Below are 23,808 nucleotides of genomic sequence, written 5' to 3'. Positions count from 1 at the left end.
ACTCTGATAAATTAGGACACTTTTTGGCTAATTCTGTGGGGCAGTAATGCATAAATAAATATCTCAACAATCTAGCATAGACCTTTCAGTGCCCAGAAATATTGTTCCATGTCCAGCAAAAATTATCCTGGTGGTCGCTATGTTCAGTCACACTGTCTAGAAGATAGATTATAAAAAAAAATAAAAGAATTGTTGGTGTGCCCATAAATGACTTATGTCAATATGAAGACACCCATGCAGTTTACTAGGGAACTTAAGGTATCTGGGGAATAAAAAATACAGGGTGACTCATGGGTGTGATGCCTAAAATGTTTATATAATTGAGTCCAGCACCTGAGGAGGACCATATGGATGTTCCACACCCCACATACAGATTCCCTGAGGCTTACCAAGGGCACCAAGGGCAAGTAAACTGATGTAATGACGCACTTGTCCTGTTTTCTTTTACATATTCTTTATGCTTGAAAACCATGTCATGCGTTTTAATCAAATTAATCATGTAGTGTCCTAATCCATTCTGAAGAACATCGAGGCATGGATCTGAAGTAAAAGTATAAAATATTAATAAGCATTAAATCATATTTGAGAGCAAGTACTCGACCAAACAAAGGGATCTTATTAGAAGCAAGTATTATAGGACTTATCGGATTAGAGTTCTATTCAACTGGAGCAGTTACAGTACAGGCAACCCGCTATACTCAGTGCCACAGGACCCATCTGCTCGTCTAGGAGAAGGTCTGCCGCTTCCTGTATCTATGAAGGGTGAATCTGGTGCCATATTGCTTAAGGCTACAGATTCATTAACCTTTCGAACCTCGAACGAGGCTCCCTATTAATACCTGCATCTGTTGAGAGAGAGAAAAAGGATGTGACAGACACATTGGACGATACACTCGGCCAGGTCATTGCAAGTTCACTGGATAGGGAGCAGCATGAATGCTAACCATTTGGCTAGCTTTGTATTAATGACTGGGCTTTGTGCTCGACAACCAGCACCCAATAACTCATCCCTGCAAAGTGACTTGTCTCTCATTTAGTCTTTGGCAAGGACGAGGCACTTATGGAGATAATCAGCGGCCGGGCAGGACCCTGTGATGAGAGCGCTATCACAGAGCTCGACATGAGGCTAGATTAGGCCACCGTCCAAACCATTAACAGTATCATGAGTACATCTAAGTCCAAAGTGAAAGACAACTATAAAAGCATTTGCATTAATTGCCCAGCTGCAATCAAATTTGAAACTTTAGTGTTTGAGTTTTTGCAAGGTTTAAGGGTGACTTTGTGAGACTGCAACTGAAAATATATCAGTAACTACTCCGATCGATCTTTATATCTATATCTAGATAGACAGATAGAATTTTTTATTTTTTTAAATTAAACAGTTTTAATAATTTTTGTAGGGTCAAATATCTGTCCTTGTCTTGGAATAATGTTAAACTTTATTTTTTTTCAATGTCAGACCTTAAAAACAACATGGCCTTGGGTGCAGATTACTATTCAGGAAGATTTATGGAGCCATTATAATGGGCTGAAAAGACCTCAGTAGGTGACTGACAAGACAGAGACTCCTTGCTGTGTCTGCCATTATAACTCTCACTTACAGCCGTCTGCTTAGCTGAGTGGGCAGTGCATGATTGGTTTAAATTCAACCAAGGGATGGTAGAGGGATTGTGATTGGCTATTCGATGACTGAGATGTTTGTTAATTTTATTGCTAGGAAAAAGCTGTAAAGCCATTATCTTTTCTCTAAAGTATAATTTCAATAACATCAGCTTGTTGATGTCCCTGTCCATTTACTGGTTCCAAAGAAAGAGCTCTTGTACTGAATTTGTATCACTGGTACATAATATAGTATATTAAAAGCAGTGTTGGCCACGTCACTTGTCACTTAGACCAGCTTCATCTCAGCTACCTTTAAACAACTCGAAAGCCTCCAGGCCCATGACACATCTACTGTAGCTATTTAACATATCATCAACAGCTAGCTTACCCCTGGTGGATAAATGCAGCAGCACTTCAGAAGTCCCATCCTCACAGGCGTTCACATACCCTCCAACTCTGAACAAAACCAGGTACTAAATGTGGGTTTACCAGTGGATAGCGTATATTGTGCACAACACTAATGTACAGTATATAAAGGCAAAGACTCTGGCCTTTTTATCTGTCGGAGGGGGCAACGGCCGACCCTGATTAACCCAAGCAGAGATCCGAAAAGGAGAGATAAAAAATAAATAAAAATATCTCTCTCTCTCGCCACGTTTTACTACTTCAAGCACTTGAAATGCTCTTACTTGCACATGAGATACAATTCATTCCCACGTTTTGATTCATTTGTGCACACAAGGTAAGTATATCTACAGAGAGCCAGCACAACAGACCAGCCTTTCTCCCCGAAGCATGAAGAGCAGAGCACCTGCTTCCTCTAGTAAACAAAATTATGTTAATAAGGTTTACTAGAGTAAACCTTATTAACAGCTAATTGGCTTTAAGGGTTTACATCATGGTACATTCTTTAAATTCACAGGCCTAATAATGCGAGGTATGTTTTGTGCGCACACATATTATTACACACGGATGCAGTGAGGTACAAAGTGCACCAACTGTAACTGACAATTAAGAACTAAACTATAAAATCAACCTTAACTTGGCATCAATTTCTTCACCATAATAAAGCCTATGTTGAACGCATAGGTAGGCCATCAACACGGAACTACGATACGTCTTAATCCAAGTGTACCACCGTCCGTAAAGACGCACACAACTCATTTATTCATTTATCTTGTGTCCCCGACTTAATCAAAAGCATGGGAACAAATTGTATCTTGTCTGCACTCAATAGCATTTGGAATGCTCGATGTAATAAAACGTGGCCTTGATATATATTTTTTCTCTCTATGGCCACTCCAGGGCTCTGTACTGCTGCTTTCACTGTCAGTGTAAATGTGTAGTACCGCAATAATGCCAACGGTGCTTGAGTGCGACACTCAAATCAGCTGCTGGAGTTGTCTATATAGTTTCAGCATCTACATCATACACACATATGTAATAGTCAGACTTTAAGTGGATTCCTCAGTCAGGGGTGGAAGGTAAAGTACTGTAATTTTCCTACCGCCTATGAGGTACTACTATGTACAGTACTTTGTGTGAACATGAGGTACCACATTTCCTCTCATCCAGCCCACCTGGGAATGGGACAGGGGGAAGTAAAAAGGAGGGTTTCAGCTGAGCAGACTGCTCCCAGCACCCAGAAAGCAGACTCCTAAATAAATCACAACTGGGTTAAAAATAAACTGTAACTGTAAAATCTTGAATATGTCTACACTGGTGTTAAAATGAATTGCTTTCTTAGGAATGTACAGCAGTTTACGGGTAATACGTCTATCACAGACAAATCTCCAAGATATCCTCTCACAGAGGCCTTTGACTAGTTTTTAAACATGGACAACCTTGTCATAATTCATAAAAGGCCGAACACAATACAGGCCTTACAAAAACATCTTTACATCCAGATATTCTTTTCTTTTCAATTCTTAAAGGAAATTCCTATCGAGTAGGAAATTAAATGCTGATTAAATATCAATATTTTAAATAGAGATTAAAAAAAGTCAACAGAAGTAGAGGAATCAATAGGAGGTCAACTATAAAAATTGAGCAAAAGCAGCTACAGTTACAGAAAAATGTTCTAATAGTGTCTCTCCAATATCGTTTCTATCCTGCAGGTAACATGATTTTCTGTCAGCTCTGAAACCAACCAGGGCCTCTGTGTCAGTACACAACAGAAGAGACATTAACCCGGGATAAAATTAAAACCTTTATGCACGCTCCAACTTTTAGGTCTATAATATGGGAGGACTGCACACTAAAGATTCAAGATCCTGATGCCTGAAGGCAAACTTTCCGTGAAAGAGACAAATTTGTACAAATGCCACAAGAAAACAGATCTGGCTGCTAATCAAGAGCCATTCATTTAACTTATCCCTCTCCATTTCCTCTATCCAAATGTGGTTCTCTTAATGAAAGCAAGCAGCTGATAGTGTATGTAAGTTGCAACACGGTACATCAATCTGACACTTTTCCAATCCTTTATAAATGGTGTGTTATAAAAAGATGAAAATAAATGCAAAGTAAAAATATTTATAAATTATTACATGCACTGTTTTCCATCTGTTTCTGTTTGTATGTTTTTCAGTCCTGTTTATCTTTTCTGTTAGCTGAATATCTCAAAAACTACTCGACAGGTTTCAGACTCACTGTTTATTTTGATGCAAATAAAAAATGAAATAAAAACATCCTATGTTACAATAGTGGACATTATTTCCTGGACACAACATTATCTGCCATCCTGACTTTATTTGACAGTAATAGGAATGTCTCAGAGAATTGAAACCAACAGCATTTACTGAATTATTGATACATGTGTGATCCCAGAGTGACAGTATGAGGATACTGACTTTTCCTGCATGTATTATAAATTATTCATATAAACATCTTTCTATTGATGACTGGCTGTAATGCATCCTGCTGTGGTATGTCCCTGATGCATTCAAATACACAATGATGATGCTTTTCAAACAACAAAGTAACAGGAAAATACTGTGCAACAAATGAGGATTTTACTCGAGCGACTTCAAATTTACTAGGAAACTAAAAGGCAATTCCGGTCACAGCCCAGTCAATTCCCATGACCCCAAAATGACTCACTCACTGGTGGTTCAAACTGCCATCGGGTAAAAATAAATATGGATCAAAGTTTCCTTTTAGCTTAACTGACACAAAGTATACTTACTAATCCAGAAAGCACTCAGTGATGGCATGTTCTGCCAGGGCTGCACAGTACTCATATAAACAAATGTGCTATTTTAGTAACAGACAATGTGTCGAATTTGTTAATCTGCTTCTGGATCCAGATCTGCATCACAACCCACAGTGACACGGTATTCAGCAAACCTTCTACTCTTGAACTAAATATACACTTAAATACTAACCATATCACTCAGTACATTTACATCCACACATAGCTTTGTCTACTTACAGTGCACAAGTTAATATTAAGATTTAGAAGTTTAAATGGTTCACAGGAACATAACTTTCACAGTAATCAGAAATACTTCCCTGAAGGGAAACTCTTTGTTACAGCAGCTCGCCCAATAATACTGTAGATTTAACATGATTGGTTTTGTGTAATTGAGTCAACGCCCAGAAAGATGCGTAATGTCTAGGCTAATGGGAAATACGAAAAATAAGGTTAGTAGACAAACTTTTGTGCTGGATTTTGTTGAATGTACAGACCACCTTACCGAAAGCTCTGTTACTTGCAGCGTAACATGAAAGCCATCATTGAAACAATAATTAATAGCTTTTACTGATTTGAAAGAATAATGAGTTAATAATTGTTTAGATACCAATCTTAATGTGTGTAAGATAACCTAGTTTAGGTGTGACATGACAATAATTGGAGTATTTCTTAATCTGCTCATAATCAAGTTATAATCAGGTAGTAGGCTGGGCATTGAATATGCCCTAATTGACTTTGCCTGACCCAAAGCTACCAGACAGGCCTGTGTTAATTGTTTAATTACAGTACGTGCACGGTTTCCATGATCTCACCACGGCCATGTCTCTGAGTGAAAGGTATTCATTAAAATGCAATGATGAACTCAGATCTTTACATCCCTCTGTGTTATCTTTAGGTTAGCAACGGGACTTGTCGTTCATCCATCCCAACATGCTACACGCACACATACAGCGTTGAAATGAAGAGTGACGAGGGCGGTGTGACACCACTTTAAGTGTGATCCTTAGCTCGAATAGGCTCTGAGGAATATTCAAAGTCCCTTTTACATTTGTGCACATACTGTTCAGCGTTGCCACGCAGGAAGGAGCAATTATCATTTCAAACGAGTGAGTGAAGCAGAACTGGCAGAGGAGATAAGTGCTTAAAGGAGAGTTGGGGTCACCTTATTCCCTCTGATACAGAGTTGCCCTTGCCTCGAATTATTCAAGCCTGACGGGGAACAGTGGGAGATCAGTTCTTGAAAAACTTGCATAGCGTCAATAATGAGCTGTGCGTGTCAGTCAGAATGCAGCGTGATAGGAGGCATCATTTCCCAGAGTCCCACTTGATCACAGACCTGTTATAGAAACTATGGGAACCTTTGCACAAGCCACTTATAAGGAAATCACTTTACTGCATTTAAAAATGGTTGCTGTTAGACTTCAAACTCACTGGAAAAACAGATTACGCTAATCTCCTTTTGTTTATTATGTGCTTCTGGGTTGAAAAGCTCTCCACACATTTAACCTGATGACCCATTTTGACTAATGAAGTGCACTGACCAATCAGGAAATCATCATTAGAGCTGCACATTTTGCTTCCAGTTGGAACATTAAAAAAAAGAGAGACAGAGGAATTTAGATTTGGGCTTTGGGCTCTAAAGCTTGACAGACTGAAATTTAATGATTGTCCAAAGACCTCAGCAGTGAGAGAAAAAAAAGAAAAGGCATTTCATTTATTTCCCTGCCACTCCGTCTCCTTGTGACTTTCTAGCTAAGATATATAGGGAACATTGTTGCTATCAAAGCTGCGAATGGCCACAACACAGGACAACATCTAATTCATCTGCTGGGTTGATGATGATGTCAGTCAAGTCTGTGAACAAACTCTGTGGCGTGACAAAGGAGAGTGGAAGATTTACAGTCATGTAATCACACAATAGAGGCCTTTGTGAGGTCTGGACCACGCTGAGTTTAGCATCACAGTTCATCTGCTAATTACACCATCAAATCCAAAGACTTGGCTATCCATAGTAGGCTATTCATCTCATGACTTAAACATCGAGTTGGGGGGGGGCACGATTAATCCCTGCAGTTAAACCGATGTGAGGACTCATTTCTTTACTCGATTTGACAAGCAGAGCAATAGGATTTAAAAGCACATCAGATGACAATATTCTGTTTCTGGCCCCTGCTTCACCTTGTCAGACCCACACCGCAATCACTTCAGCATGTTCAGGTACGAATGTGGAAGATTGTAATGACATGCCTTGACCACAAAACTGTTCACATTAGTCATCCCAAGTGGAAACATGACACAGTTTGTCTGAGTCGTTTGTCTGGTTTGCCGCCTCAAGGCTGTTGGTTGTTTATGCTCAGCAAACATGTCGACTTCAAAAGGAACAGCTGAAGCACTTCTGCTTTGTTTACTGTCAGGAGCTCCGTCTTTGTCTTTGCGAGCAGTCCCCACCAATAAAGGAAGTATTAAGTCAACAGTGTGGTCCTTCCTGGCAACAATCCTGCGGATAATAGCTAATACATGAGACATAAGGAATGGTATCGAAATTAGTTTTATAACAGTTAATCATGTTAAAAAAAAAAAATCTGGGAAATAATTAGAAATGAGAGACTGCTGACGTGATTAATTGACTTCCAATGCAAATGCAATAGAAGACAAAATCAGCCTATAAAGGGATTGTACAAAAATGTATTGGTGGGGAGGGGGCTGAATCTTATGTTTCTCTTACAAAAAAATAAAATATAAAAACCCCTACCCATCATTATTAAAATTTTCTTTGGACCTTTCTTTGGAATACTCCCCCTCCTCCAACATGTCATAATAACATGAAACAAAAACATTAATATCTTAATATAAGAAGAATATAATCCCTGATGCCACATTTAAGGCTCAACTGGAAACTGCAAAATGTATAACATAACATAACAAATTGGTGCATATAGCAAAGCGCAACTTTTTACACAGAATCTGTAACATTTGTAACTATGTAAGATGTAACTATTACTTATATATTGCAAGTGAAGGCTGAAATCAAATATAAATTCAGGGTGACAAAAAAATAAATGACCCTCCACTGCTCTCTCAAAAGAGAGAGAGACTATCCTGTCAGCCAAAAGAAAAATTACAAAACCTTCCCCCTTTTCTGACCTCCTTTTCCCACCTAATAAAGTGGTGTGCAACTGTTTGCCCCCTTCCTGATTTCTTATTTTTTTGCATGTTTGTCACACTTAAATGTTTCAGATCATCAAACTAATTGAAATATTAGTCAAAGATAACACAAGTAAACACAAAATGCAGTTTTTAAATGAAGGTTGTTATTATTAAGGGAAAACAAAATCCAAACCTACATGGCCCTGTGTGAAAAAGTGATTGCCCCCTAAACCTAATAACTGGTTGGGCCACCCTTAGCAGCAACAACTGCAATCAAGCGTTTGCGATAACTTGCCATGAGTCTTTTACAGCGCTGTGGAGGAATTTTGGCCCACTCATCTTTGCAGAATTGTTGTAATTCAGCCACATTGGAGAGTTTTCGAGCATGAACTGCCTTTTTAAAGTCAAGCAGCAGCATCTCAATAAGATTCACAAAACACTTTTGCACACCACTGTAATTTTCATACAGTCCCTAATATAAATTAGTTTTCTCTACTGAAGCATGCTTGAATCTATACATGCTTGTAGCTTTAAATCGCATCACATAAAATGGCCTGATATCAGTGGAGAATCAAAGTGGAAACTGGACTCATGGATGGAAGCAGTACACTATGTACTGACACGGTCTGTTAATGTGTTAGAATAGAAGCTTTCAGAGGGATGTTTAAAAAGAAATAAAACTGCAGTATTTCCTTCAGTAAAAGGCTTGCTTGTCTATTTTAAGCAATACAGGACACTATTTATTTAACTGCAAGTGCCTGATAATGTTCCCCTCCTGCCTACAAATAAGAATAAAAGTTCATTGTTTTCATAGCAAAATAATATGGTTCTATTTTGTAATTTCCCATGTAAATACTGAATCTCCAGATGATCATCAGGCAAAATAAAAACACAACGACTGTATCCATATCACGGCAACTGTAATATAAGACATGGTTATCAGTGGATTCACACGGAAAACATTGCAGGCACACAGAAAGTCTGTTTTCCATTACAAAGTCACAGTTTATCTTTTTCTCTACATTTCTTTCAAAACAAGAGAAGGAAAATGGGGAAGACATTAAATTTCTCTCTGGAGAGGAACATATTACAGAATAAATTTCCATCCAAAGACAGCCACCTCAGTTAAGGGCTCATCCAAGTTGATGCAGAGGGCACTTCTGACAAACACAAAACACTTGTCAGATGGACACAGTGAAGTGATATAAACATGCCTTTATAATACACCTGAACGGGTCAACGTGTGTTAACCAGCCTGGTTTTGCAGGCTGCTCCCAACCACAGTTAAACATGTCACTGCTCAACTTTAATATTGGGGGTGTGAACACCCTTTTCTATAACTATAGGATTACTATAGGGTTAATATGGAAATATTATAGCACTAATCTAAGTTTATAATTGATATTCTTCTCGCCCTCTCAAACATTACTTCTCTGCTCAATCTCAGACGTACATGAAAACAATTCGACTGTCCGATATTGCTTTAACCTTTCATAAGGTGACCAAATATAGAACAGAAATGCTGCAAAGATACATGACATGTTGAATCTCCAGTGTAAACACAGCAGAAACCACATTTAATGAATGAAAGCATTCTCTCTCTATATACACTGTAAATTTGCTAAACAGTGTTTCACAAACAGTGTTAAGCAAATATACAATGTGTCTGGCGTAATTCTGTGGAGTAGTCATATGTATGGACTTGCTGCTACAGACTCAGGTCCTGTGTGAACGGTGATGACCAGGCATGACAGCTGCCTGATATGACTGGGTCAAATGCAAGTCGAACATGTTTTTACTATCAAAAACAGATTTGGTTGTGAGAGTAATACCAGAGTGAGCAAAGAGCAAGCAACAGGAGAAGGTAGAAAAGTCAAATTAGGGAAATTAATTTCAGGTTCATCTGCATGGCCCCCAGAGGGACATCACCTGCATTCACAGCCCTCCTGTGGCCCAACATCTAAACCCCTGCAGGGCCTGGCCAGCCTTTCTACAGGACCTGCAGGTCATACTGAATATGAATGGTATTGTAACCGGTAGACAGAGCAGAGACAGTCAGCAAGTGGGGCTGCAGCAGGTTTTAGTGAATGCAAATGTGAACCATTAAACCTTATCGCCCATGTGTGACGGCAAAGTGTGACTTTTCACACTTTAGGTTGCAATAATGCTACAAGAATTTGTGCAGATTCCTCAAATGTATGCGTCCCCTCTGCCAAATGTTCTAGCTGCAGGAAAACCTCAGAGAAAACAAAACCTGCATGGGATTTTAACACGTTGCTCTTTTTATTTGGGATGGACAATACACCCTTTTTGAACTCATCTACACTAACTCAACTCAGCTGATGAAATGACTGGCTTCATGCCTGCTCCGTCTTGGGTGCAATCTGGCTTCAACCCAGTGAAATGACTGTTTTCCCACATCGCAGTACTGCACGGGAGGGGACCCTGAACATGCAAGTTCCCATCAGTTTGTTCACTGTTCACTGTTGTTTGAGCACTTCCAGTCCCTCTGGACACTGTATGGGATATTTCTAACCTTTTGGGGGTTAAAAGCAGAAGATTGTCTCCCCTCCCCAGTTTCCACTTCCCTTCCAACTCTTTACCACAACCTCTCCACATGCTGACCATTCTTCTGAAGTTGTTACAGTGGGTGGAGTGTTGGGTGGAGTCTGTGTGTTTGTTTTGAGTGTTTGAATGTGTGTGTGATTGTGTGGGTGGGGGTCATGCATATGTGTGTGTTTTTCAGAGAAAGACAGGGAGGATGGGGGGGCACACAAGATGCTTTTGCAAATGCTTTCAGAAAAAAGGTTTCTGCAGCATTGTTTACAGTAAAAGAGCCAGAGACTTTCAGTGTTATTAGTGTTACTGATACAGTATCACACACTGGTAAGAGGGGCAGCAGAGGCACAAAGGGGAAAGACTGCTCCACTGGTCATTTACAGTCTGATTCCAACAAAGCATATGAGCACCATCAAAAAACACAACTAGGCTTTGGCTCTCACACGCATCATAACCTGCACATTTGGCCCATCAGTTCAGGATAAAGTACAAGTTTTAGAAGCACTTGTGGTTTGGGCTTCCCTTGTTGAAGACCTACAAAGACAAAAAAGGGATGCTTTATCCAGGGTCAAACTGTTTGTTTCATAGAAATGCAGAGTGATATGGGAGGTATGTCAACACATTCTACAAAATGTCAGCAGAGATAAGGAGGCGGCTGTTTGGACGAGAACAGCAGAAAAACAAGCGAGGTGTCATTAAGCAAGTGTAAAGTTTAACAGAATCAATTCCAAAAGGCTCCACATGGTGTTAACAGACCTGTATGATCAATCAGGGCTTAGCATTGGCTACTTTTCCAATGTGTCTTTAAGCCTGGCGAAAATAAAGCACAGCCAATGCAACAGAAGTCTTTCTTGTTTGTTGTTTCTTTGGGCTAAATGCGAATAGCAGCTGTTGACCCACATGGGTATATAGAAAACAGAGGGGCCAGTCCATCAGGCTGCCTCCCCAACTACATATACTTATTTTACAACAGTGCTGCAAACCATTGCCAAAGCTGCAATTAAATTATTTTTAATTCAAATGTATAAATTGATAATTTGGGGGTTTTGCTCAAGAGCAAGCAGCCAATGTGCGCATGAGACCCTCACCAAGCACACCCTGATGGAAACGACATGAATGCAGCTCTGTGATGAGACCACAAAGACCACAAACTATATGCAGGAATACATTCAAAGTCTGGTTCAGTATCGATTATCACAAGGCAAAACACCACCAATCCAAGCAGTTTCTCAGAAAACCTTCATTGACGCTTAAAAGATACCATTTTAGAATAAATTATCTCAGCTTAATACTTAAAATTTACATTTATTTAAGGCTAAAGAGGTCCATAAAGTATTCTTCCCCCCCGAAAACATAAATGTACTAGATTTAGATGAGATTCCGTCTCATCTGTCCCCGTTATAAAGGTGTTTAACCTGAAAACCAAAGAACACCAAGCAGGCACAAAAAGAGACCTTACCATCCACGAGCTGCAGCGCAAAGAAAACAAAAACTCGGTCACAGGTCAGACTCGTTGGGAAAACTGTCGAAAAATGGACCGAAATACCATTTAAATCCGCAAAGTGCACTTAAGCTCGTGTATGTTAGAGTCCATTATAGTGTCCGTGAAGTGCAGTCCATCCTCCGTTTGAAGACGAGCCTCCTCTACTACATACTGAGGGCTGGACGCTTTCAAGCTTGTAAACTTTGGCTCCTCCCACAGCACACGCTGGCTGCCTGCAGCCACAGACTGGAAAGAGCCTGCAACACGTTTATCTCCCATTTCCTCAAGAAATCACTCCTAGTTAACGAAAGCAAGAAGGTATCACCTAAATTTAGCCTAGTTCCCCCCCCCTCTGTCGGAGGGAAAAGGCCTTAAAGTAGCCTACAAGTGTTTGTCAACTATGCAAAAGCAGGTCAAAATACAGAAATGTATTTTTAATAGAGAATAAAACATGATGCACACATACAACTCCTATGCAATGTGACAATTTCTTACTGAAAACGCCAAAAGATTTTGACGTTTGTCAGACCTGTGGGAACTTGGAAAATAGTATTTGGACATTCAAATTCTGCTTTTGTTTGTTTGTTTTTGTTTTTCATTTGTTTATGGCAGCATACTTGTTTTACACTATATGAAAGAGTGTAAAAACTCCCCAAATTGCTGTGGGGCACAAAGGGTTATATGTCCCCCCACAATAAAAGCCTAAAGCAAGTCTGTACAGATGTAAGTTGTCAAAAATGTATAGGAGTAGTGGAATAATTCGTCTCTTTGAAACAAATTCTGAAGTATATATCAAATGTGTTTTGTAGTATATGGCCTAAGAGGCTCAAATATCTTCTCTCAGATTCTGACAGCGACAGATTTCTTCACTGAGAGAAAGTTTTCCTGCTCTGTTGTCTTGGGTGTCAGAGTTCCTCTTTCTCTCTCTTCTCAGGGCTACCCTGCAGCCGTCAAACAATGAATGACAACTGAAAGCGTCCACCACAAAGAGAATTACAGGGGATTATATACAAAGGCAAAGACCTGAACACAACTAGATTCAGCCATTCATGTAATCTCTATTTTGCCTCTAGAAAAGAGTGTGGACTGTGGATCTAGTTTTCCTTTAAAAGCGAGGTTGCACCTTCTGCTCAGCTCAGGATGTCCAATCAAAACCATGCATAACACAAAACCACACCTGCAGGGGAGAAGATAACATTAATAATTAGTCTGCAGCTCCTTGCTTTCAGTGACGTGTGACAATGTGAGAATTTGTCAGATATTTTGACTGTTAACACCAAGAAATGTGATGACAGTAACCAAGCCAGAATGCCTGAGGCTGCATCCTGATAGCCCAGTCTGACAGAAGCCCGACACTTGTGGAAATGTTGTCACTCTCTGGCTGGATTTGCGTGACTGTGCCACAGATAAAGCAAAGACCGACCGACCCCCCCCCCCCACGCACTATAAAAATATGTGGCAGGGTGGGGTTAAACCTATGGCAAAGTCTCTGTTTCTCTCTCGCTTTCTGTCCCCGTCGTTCTTTTTTCTTTGACTATTTGTAGGTCTCTCTCTGTTGTTCGTTCTCTGATAGACAGACGCCAAATCAGAGTTGCTCTCCTTTATCTGCCGGGCCCTCAGTAATCCCTAAAATTCAATCAGGGATTACTTCTGAGAAGATTAAAACCATCCAAGACATGCAAAAGTCAGGCTTGCAACAACAGGGGGTGGATGGACTACTCAGCAGTATGAATTCCTCTGAAAATGGGTGGAAATTGTCTTTATTACTTTTCTATTTGCTCTGCAGTGACATACTGAATGGTGCAATAATATATAAACGCATTAAGATGTGAGTCCCCCAAAAACAAATGGATAAAAAAAGTATGAGAGCAAATGACCCTCTAGCTCACACTGAAAAAAGGAGAAAAAATGAAAGAGCCAAGCCATCCTCAGACGCTGGCCCTCCCAAACAGAAGACGCAATAACAAGATGCTGAGTAGCTCTGCAGCTTTGGGTGAAGCACTTTGATAAGAATTAAGTGGCCTCCTGGTAATGAGCATGCCAGGGTTTATTTGGAGCTATTTACACTTTGAAGAAATTATTTCTGACTTTGAAAAAAAAAAACCCATCAATCAGGGCAGTTTTTAAGACCTGAAGGTTGTATTTCACAAACGCTCAATTGTTGACTACATCACCCTTAATCTGTTGCTGCACTCAATTGCGTGCAATTGTCATGGCACGCAAACGCACCGGGGAGCATACAGAAGCCATTCATATTAAGGTCATGGCCACCCGTGGAGTTTTTATTGGGGTCAAGTATATGACAGACTCTTTCAGTAATACACAACACCAGATTTGGAGACTCGCCTAAATGTTTTGTGAATTACCCACCCAACAAGCTCTTAAATAGTAGCAGCTCACAGCAGAGCCAAGCTTATGTCAATGAGATCAACTAATTTTATTTTTCTTTGATAAACTCATGCTCAAATGCACTCTCAGTTTAGATGTTTGTAACTTTATTCTATTGTGTGTATTGATTAGTGGTACCTATATAGTCAACAAAAATAAAAACTTGCAAAAGTAAAAAAAAAGATTGAGAGGTTTTAAAAATTACCACAAGATTATTTTTAGCCATTCTAGTGGCATGGCTTTAGGGATGGAAATAGCTATGTCTGTTGGTACAGACATTCATGATCCCTTGAGGATAAATTCTAATGTCTTTGTTGATCCTCTGACGTTTCATCTAGCGCCATCATCTAGTCAAAATTTCGATTTGCTTTTGGTTTATACCTGCAAAACTAATGACATTCTCATTTGCCTAAGCTACTTTGCGTTGAGTGATAATAAGAAATGTTAGCATGTGCTAACACGCTAAACTAAAATGGTGAAGACGGTAAACATTATACCTGCTAAACATCAACATGTTAGCATGCTGACGTTAGCATTTAGCTCACTGTGCAGAAGTCCACAAATCCAGCCTCACAGAGCCGCTAGCACTCTTAGGCTTGTCACTAGATTACTGGCTTAGTGGTAAACTGAATGGTGACAGACAGATTTTATCCCTTTGTACCTACAATGAAATGCAGGCTATCGTACAAAAAATATATATTTATATATATGTTTATTTATATAGTTAAATTGTCTGTAATATGAGTAGTATCTGTTAGAGGGGATGAAGACAAGAGTTGTTGACATGTCAACAAGGTCGAACTCTTGACTCCTTCATTACAAGGTGTGCTCCCCCGGACCAGTAAGCTTCACCCCTGCAGGCCGTGATGAAGTCAGAGCAACCCGGTGCAGGTGCCTCCTGCAGAGCTAACAGTACTATGACTCATCCCCGTGTCCTCACCTTGTCCCACTCTGACAGTCCCCAAAATGCCCCCACATCTCACTCACCCTCTTTCTCTACACAGGAGACCTTCTCTCTTCACACTGATGATTCATGACTATTCAACTGATGCAGCACTCTGGTCTGAAAGTGTCCCATTTGCTTCCCCTATAAATGATCCTGAGTTGAGTTGTTTTGACAAGTTGGTCATATATCATGGATATGAATGACTTATAGTGTTTAATAGTTTTTGCTCAATTCTTTTCTAATGGCAACCCACCATAACAGCCAATGAACTGCTTTGGACACAGAAACAGTTTAAAGAGTCAGCTCATTGAAATTACAAAGAATCATATTTACTTACCCCTAGTATCTAGTCATGCAGTAAGTTGGAGGTGAAGGACAGCAACACAGCAACAAAAGATGACATTTCAACAAGATGACTCCACAGCCATGCTAGCAGCTCTGTAAGGCTGTATTTAGACACAGTGGTGCTTTGAGTTTATGCTAACGCTGGCATACTAACATGCTCACACTGACAATGCTAACATGTTGATGTTAAGCAGGTGTTATCATTTCTAATCATTTCATCACTTTCTAATTAGCACAAAACACAAATGCTGTTGTCCCAAATCCATACTACATAATTCTGATTCTAAGCAGGTTTTTAGTATGGAGTGTGTTCACACTGGAAAAGTGACAAAGTACTGTATACTCAAAGCAGACAATATGAAGACTAAATAAATTTAATTGTTGAGTGTGCTGTTGATGCACACTATTCTCCCACAATGCAATTCACAAGGGAAATGGAGGAGCAGCTCACAGATGAAACTTAAAAACTTAAATGAATTGTAACAATGACATTTGTTGCAGTTTGATTGACATCCAACATCACACATATTGTATAATTTCCTGTTAGTATAAAATATATTTTGTTTTACTAACTTCTATAACAGTATACTATGACAATCAGTATGTAGCACACACTGAATAAAATGTGTATAGTATGGATTTGGGACACAGTTAATGCACAGCTAAGGCTGATGGGAATGTCATTAGTTTTGCAGGTATTCACTCATAAATCAAAATTTTGCCCTGATGATGGTGCAAGATGAAAAGTCAGAGGATCACCAAAGTTATTAGGATTCATCCTGGGGCCCACAAATGTCTGTACAAAATTTCATGACAATCCATCCAATAATTGCTGAGATATTTCAGCTGGGACAGACTGACATTGCCATCCCTATAGAGCCACTATAGCTAAAAAAAAACCCTGAACCACAGAAACAATGACCTGGTTACTCTAGACAATCTTCAGTTTACGCTGGAACTATTTTCTACCTAAGTAACAGTCCCTATAAAAATTGTCAACACAGATGCTGTGACCTGTGGATTTTATGGAAATGTTACATATCAGGTCAGTCATTTTTCAATGCTGTGAGCACCACAAACAGAATTCCATTCACCTCTTTTGTATTGGGGTCAAGGCAGAAATCTCATGGACAAATATCCCAAATCTGTGCACATAAAAGCAAAACTATCTGCATGACTAGATAGTGAGAGAATACGTTTTATTTTTTTGTAATTTGGATGAACTGACCCTGTAAGAAACCAGGGACTGCACTCATGTCCATGTAGGTTGTTTGTAATAGTCAGTGAGACTGAACAGCATCAGTGAGAAAGTGAGGAAATCACTCTGTTACCGCAGATGGCAGCTCATGTCCATGTCAAAGACAAGAGAGGTGGCTTCCCCTGTTTGTAACACTTCCATCCTTCCCTGTGGCTCACAGCCATCTCGCTCTCTCTCTGATGCACACACATGTCAGAAGTAGACCTGTGTTTATAGTGACAGGGAAAATAATTAAACAGGAGATGCAAATCATGTCATCCACTTTAATTGGCTCTTACTTTCATTCCTGACATGTTCAATCATCCCAGAGTGAGTTTTTAAGGCTTTTTGGTTCCCCCACATAGTGAAAGCTTAGAGGTTTACCAGCTAATTTGTCAATGCAGCTCATCATAGAAATTAGGAAGAGTTGAAGACTGGATGATTGAAACTACTAATGTAAAAAGTCTTGATTTTACCTTCAAGGTTCTGAGGTGTGTTATAATTTATGTTGTGACCAATTTCTTAGATTTTTCTTGAGGGTTACGTGCTTGATAAAACTTCACAAAAGAAAAACTTAAACTCAATTAATCTGAAAGGTGTGTCGGGAAAGAAGGATGCAAGCTGCCTGTCTTTTGGATTGGCTTCATAGCATTTGTGCTCCACGGAGCAGTAAACAGTAAAGTTACAGAACGAATACACACAAAGCAAGACAAATAGAAAACCAGAGTCTGACATGTGGCTTCAAGATTATGAAATGTACTTGAACCCTTGATGCCACAAGCACATACTGAAGCTAGTTGAACTGTTTGGATGCTTCTTTATCTTCCATAATGAGTAGGAACCAATATCTGCTATTTGACAGCTTCTTTGCACACACCGGGGGAAGGGCTGACATGTGGTGTTAATATGAATTCTATAGGATGTTATGAGATTAATGCGTTACCTTATGTTAATGTGGTCTGGTTTTCCCCTGAGTGCTTGAAGGGAAGTGACGTGAATGACGGCCAGTGCAGTATAAATGAAGATGTCTGTGTGTGAGTGTGTTTGCTCGATGCATAGATTTTCTTTGTCTGGCTCTTTCTTCGTGGTGTTTGAAGCTGGGAGGCTGTGGATGCCGCAGTAGGAGGGCATAGGTGAAGGTCCTGCACAGCTGCACAGCGGGGTGGGGGAGAAAGCCATGGAAGAAAGCCTCCAGGCACTCGGAATGAATTAATGAGCTTCTGATTTTTTATGAATTTTTCAGCGTAAATTTATTAATCTTGACATTAAATATAATACAGCGTTTAAGGGGACTATCATTAAATGTAAGAAATTGCCTTTGTGTTTCTCAGGTCTAATGGCAGGTTTATCAATTACATTTTTTTTGTGATCCTTTCCTGAAATTAAAGAGCAGAAAATCTAAACTTGGAGCTGCTCCAATTTTAGTAAAGCTCTGTAGTGGTTTGTAACATGTCATGAAAAACAGCTGATTGAAAACAAGATGAAATGTCCATCAGCTGCTTGGATAGCAATGCAAGATATTAGTAATCTAACACATTTTTAAGCAAGTATTTAGGTGTTTTAGTAGTGAGTAGTGACCTAGATTTTCAACTGTTAGGATCCTCCATATATTTCTTTGCTTTCACACTTCTGTTCTGAGTTTAGTCTCTGTTGAACCACTGTGAAGGTATCCTTATGCTCTACACTGTGTCCATTTGCAGACACTCAGCTCTTCACTTTGGAAGTATTCATTGTTTTTTTCAATGCATTATATTCACATTTGGTGAGCAGTTTGGGTAAAAGAACACTTCAGTGTTTGCAGGCTGGAAGAACCAGAACAGATGTCCTGGGTCTGTTTTTTCCATAAGTAAGCCCCACATCGTCACACGTTTTATTCTTAGGAATACTTTTGGTGTCTCTGTTTATAGCCAAAGGGAAAAAACTCAAACTGACAGCTGACAGTGCTCACGAAGCCAGTATATAGACCAAACAGGACAGTGCAATAAAACAGTGACTAGCAGAAGTCCTCAAGAAGATGAAAGGTATGCGAATCCTTTTCTGTGCTGTATTCAAGATCGAAATTGGTTACGCAGTTGGCAGAGCCCATGTAATATCGATTGAATAGACCTTTTCACTTTCATAGTCTTTCACTATTCTACCTTGAGTTAATTCAAATATTCATATTCCCTTCAGTTGACTGGTTTGATGTCAGTATGCACCCAGTGAAGGGAAGATGCAAAATTAACAGGTTCAGTCAGCATGTAATTGTGGAACATAAAATATACGAACAGCACAAGTTCTGCATCCTCAACTTCACTTCACAAGAAGCTCCAAAGTCAGAAATTTGAGATGGAGAAGAGGATGATCTGATAACAGAAGAACTGCTTCAGGGACAATGTTAACATTTAGATTTTCTGCCAGGTTCACAAAGTGCTGCGTGTGAGTGCAATATTAGATCCTGGTCTTACTAAAGGTCTTTCAGGCAGTGGGGAGACACAATGTCTGTTGTCGGCTGTAACAGGATTCAAACAGCAAGAAATCAATAAACTATCTCAGTATGACCACCCGCTAACCTTTTAAGGACCCAAATAATGCTTTACCAGCCAATGGGAACTGACTATGCACTGCACTTCCTCATTGCCTGTTGGTTTATTACTTTGTTGTTAGACCATCATCCTAATTACTTTCCATTTATGCCTACAGAGTGTATGTCAGCGTTAAATAGCCTCGAGGAAGAGCTGTTTCATGTGCTAATCATCGATTAAAAAATCCGGCAACATATTTGTACACATTGTTCCGTCAGGGACTGCGGAGAATTTGAACAAGGCCAGCTGACTTCCAAAATATCTTTGTGGGTTACTTCCTTTCTATGTGGTTATAGCTGCAATCATTGATAATAATGAGCGAGTTGAAGAGCATAGCAAAGCTAATTTGTTTGTTGGTTAATTGAAGAACGGCATGCAGATTATCTAGCATGGAAAATATATTGTTTGGTTTGCTGCCAGTGAGCTGGTGGCGTATGATTGATTACACTTCCTTCCAGATTTACTACATATTTATTTGAATTATGGATCTCACCAGTGCCCTAATCTTCTAAACAGGATGGAGATGCTTAAAAAATGAACCAATTTTAGGCATTTATATTTAAATGGAAAAGCAGTGAATCATGTCTGTTTTTTTTGTCAGCTCCATGTGACATAGAAATGGAAAGAAACATCTGGATGAATTAGTTATGAGTGTCCACATGTGAAGTAGACCAACCATTATAAAATATTAACATTTCAACACACTGGATGTAAAAGGTGAGGTTGCAGTGCATTGCTACACAAAATGCAGTTTGGTCAACCTCGGCCCAGAAAGAAAAATGCACCAGTGACTTCATTCCTCATTTCCATTATCATTACTGTGCCATTTAGCAGTCAAAAGCCCAGGCAATAATAGAATTACTTTTCCTATTAGATTCAATGTCATTGAGCCTTACAGTGAAAGAGCCCAGTGCACATAATGGGGAAGGAGAAGACAGAGAGCATTGCAATTGTCCAAATGTCACAGGCGCAAGAGTTCACACCACATGCACACACCCTGTTTTGTCAGTGACAAAACAGGAACAATCTATATGTACATAATGAGGCTGTCAGGGCTTTATTGTAGCCACTATATCCTCCCTGTCCAGCGAGAAGAACTCAGAACAAACCATCACAGGAACTTAATGCAGTAGCAGCTTTGGTTTACATTAATGTGATTAAGCTTCAGCAACATTTTTTTCCCTTCCCTGCGTTATCTCAGAGCAAGGTGACTGACATTTTTCAAAGAGGAAACCAGATAACACACAACACCCTGGAGCATATTTAGGCTTCCTAATTCAGGCTGCACATGCACACATATGCATACAAACATATTTCTCATCACACACACACACACACACACACACACACACACACACACACACACACACACACACACACACACACACACACGTGCACCTCACCACGGTTTCCAGCACCTTACTAGGACACAGACACACAATGAGCCAAGACCCTGACTGAATGCAATCTATTGCCATGGCACCCAGCGGCTAGACGACCGGTATCTGTAGTAACTGAGCAACCTCACACCACTTCATTACTCCAAAGCACAAACTCAGCTGTGAGCCTCTCCTCCCTGGCTGCAGTGGCAGCATTGCCCCTCGGTGTTTGTTTGCCACGCTCTGCAGATAAAAAACAATGTCCTTTCATCCTTTTGTCTTATTGTGAACCAATATCGCCTGCTGTCATAAGAGAAAGGAGGGACTCACCGTGCTTGGCGGAAGACAGAAGCCAGGTGGAGCGAGCAGAGGCTGCAGTGGCGGAGGAATCCCCCTGGTAGTGTATGTGTAAGAGTGTGTGTTAGGGAGTGTGGAAGTGTGTGTGCGTGAGTACGTGTGTGTGTGTGTGTGAGAGAGAGTGTGTGCATGCAAGTGTGTGTGAGTGTGGTGTGTGCAGGGAGTCAGAGCTGATCCAGCAGATGCAGGCGGGAGCCACCAATAGAATGAGGAGAAGGAGAGAGAGAGGAGTGTGTGAGAGACGGAGGGAGGGAGAGACAGCAGAGGAGGGGTCTGATAGCATTACATCATGGACTAGGGAACGGCAGGTTTGCAGGGGGTGGGCTACGGGTGGGGGAGGTGTGTGTGTGTGTGCATGTGTGTGTGTGTCCTTGTGTTTGTGTTTGTGTTTGTGTCTGCATCACCATCACTGTAAATTCTCCCTCTGCAGCGGACCACAGGATGCTTAAAGATCCTGTCCATGCTGCATGCAATGCAGTGTCGTTATGGTGCATGCACCTGTGTGTGTGTCTGTGTCTGTGTCTGTGATTTGTGTGTGTGGTTGTGTACATAAAAGCAGAACATAAACAACAGCTGTAATCAAGAAGCTATAACAATCACACCACATTTCATAGATCATGTACCCAAACCTCCTGGTAACTATAAATACATATTCCCACAGCTTCTTTTTTCTATTACATGGATGCCATACAGGCTAACAGTTTGCTGCATATGGAGAAAAAATCTCAATCCCGCCCCTTTCCACCACAGAAAACACACTCAGAGCTACTGTCTAATGGCTCCCTTGTCAGTTTAAAAAACACTGATGGACACCTTGTTAGGAAGTCACTGACATTTCAGGTGAGTGATTCCAAACACTTTCTTCTGGCTTTGACATAGCACGTTTCCAAATGGAAAAGGAGAAAAAAACACACCCTTTCTTTTTTTAACCTATAGCAGCAGCAATCACCTGTCTTTGTGCAGCCTGCCATCCCTAAAAAGGAACAGAGAGGGGGTGAGAAGGAAGGGCGTTAGTAGGAAAACAATGACAGCTCAGGGTCATACCTTGCACCTCTGCTCTGTCTGTACCAATCTGGCACCAGACAGGCAGAAAACGAGATAAGAGGGATGCAGGTGGCAGAAACACGTAGATAAGGTATTTCCTCCCAGCTCTCTTCATTCATTTTCATACATTATGTCTGTGTTTAGCCCCACAGGCTTTGTGTGACTTGTAGCATGTTTTTATGTTGCACTCTCATTCAGGATGCAACTATATCCACCTCATGTCTCGCTCCTCCACACAAAACAGGTGGGGCCTGAAGCTTGGTGGTGTAGCAGCAGGTTTTTTATAGAAAAAACACCATGCATCACTGTATTACAGCTCACATTAATATTAAAACCAACACTTGCCATTTTCCTCCACACATCTTTAGACCTCTGGCATTTTAAAAGTAAATGTTCAATATTTTCATCTTCATCACAGTTGTCAATAGGGCACCTTTTAGTTTTAGGAAAGCAGCTCTACTTAACCACTGCTCGGACTGCTAGTCTGCCAATTGATACAAGACCCATAATCTGTTCTCTTTACTTCCCCCTGGCATTTTGTTCACCACTGCACACCATTTCGTTTAATAAAACGTTTCTGTGGAGGGAACATAAAGCCCGTTGAGCTACCGAGCTTGCTAACGGTTAGTTAGCAAATTTGTTAGCTTGTTAGCCCAGCTTGGTCACTAACAGAACAATTAGTTCACACAGTTTATTCAAAAGACTTATTTATACAATCAACTCCTGCCTCATTACTGTCTGTAAACCATGTCTCTTTTGTGGAACAGTTTTTACTCCAACAGAGAAGGTTAAAGAAATGGTGCAACAAAACTAATAAGCTATGTTAGCTTCTTCCGTTTTGGCACTCCGTCCCCTCAGAGGTCAGTGCTGTCAAGATGGTTTGCTATTGGTCAACGGTGAGAAATGGTATGTCAGAGCTGAACCAAAGCTGAACAATTCCAATTCCATTGGAATGAAATGATTTCACCACGACATTTCGCCATTTTAAATCCTGGTGTGTCTTTTAGAGATTTCTGACCAAAGATGATGTTCATTATTTGTGATACTACAGGCCTGTCAACAGGGCTTTGTTTGAAAGATAACAAGCACAACAATTTAGCAGTGACATGGGTTAATGCAACACTAATGCAGGTATTATACCTTAAAGTACAGGGGGAAATCTCAGTGGGGAAACAAACAAGAAAGCTTCTACTGAGACAGAATGATTGATGATTGTTCTCTATTTACAATATTTCTGGCACGTTTGCTGTTATACCAGCTTTTAGAAGTGCTGCCACTCAAGCTTCTCCTGCCAATGTAATTTTATGAGGTATTGGATATTCACACACACACACACACACACACACACACACACACACACACACACACACACACACACACACACACCTTCACCTAACGATTCTTGCTGCTGTCTCAAGTTAAGGCAGATTTTGGCCATAATCTAAAGAATGGCTTCCTTTTATATCTTTGTCCGCTCATCTCCCGCATAGGAATTGCTGACTGGGAATGCTCCATCCATCTTCTGTGAGGTGGGCTGTCAAAGATCAGAAAATTGCCTCATTTC

General features: G+C 40.3%; 1 protein-coding gene across 2 annotated transcripts in view; it reads right to left on the bottom strand.

Moving 5' to 3' along the window:
* Nucleotides 1-21,372, bottom strand: part of sema4bb (sema domain, immunoglobulin domain (Ig), transmembrane domain (TM) and short cytoplasmic domain, (semaphorin) 4Bb) — a 56,783-nt gene extending 35,411 nt beyond the window's left edge. The window contains exon 1 of one of the 2 annotated variants that reach the window (XM_044191773.1): nt 21,174-21,372. The gene's annotated coding sequence lies outside the window, so the exon portion shown is untranslated. Of the gene's footprint in view, nt 1-11,960; nt 12,162-21,173 lie in introns of those variants that run through there. The other variant, XM_044191769.1, reaches the window with a different exon arrangement.
* Between the last annotated feature and the right edge of the window lie 2,436 nt (nt 21,373-23,808).

Source organism: Siniperca chuatsi, linkage group LG1, assembly GCF_020085105.1.
Source record: "Siniperca chuatsi isolate FFG_IHB_CAS linkage group LG1, ASM2008510v1, whole genome shotgun sequence".
Lineage (NCBI taxonomy): Eukaryota > Metazoa > Chordata > Actinopteri > Centrarchiformes > Sinipercidae > Siniperca > Siniperca chuatsi.
The sequence above is the reverse complement of the archived record's forward strand: the minus strand, read 5'-3'. Positions and strand labels throughout refer to the sequence as shown.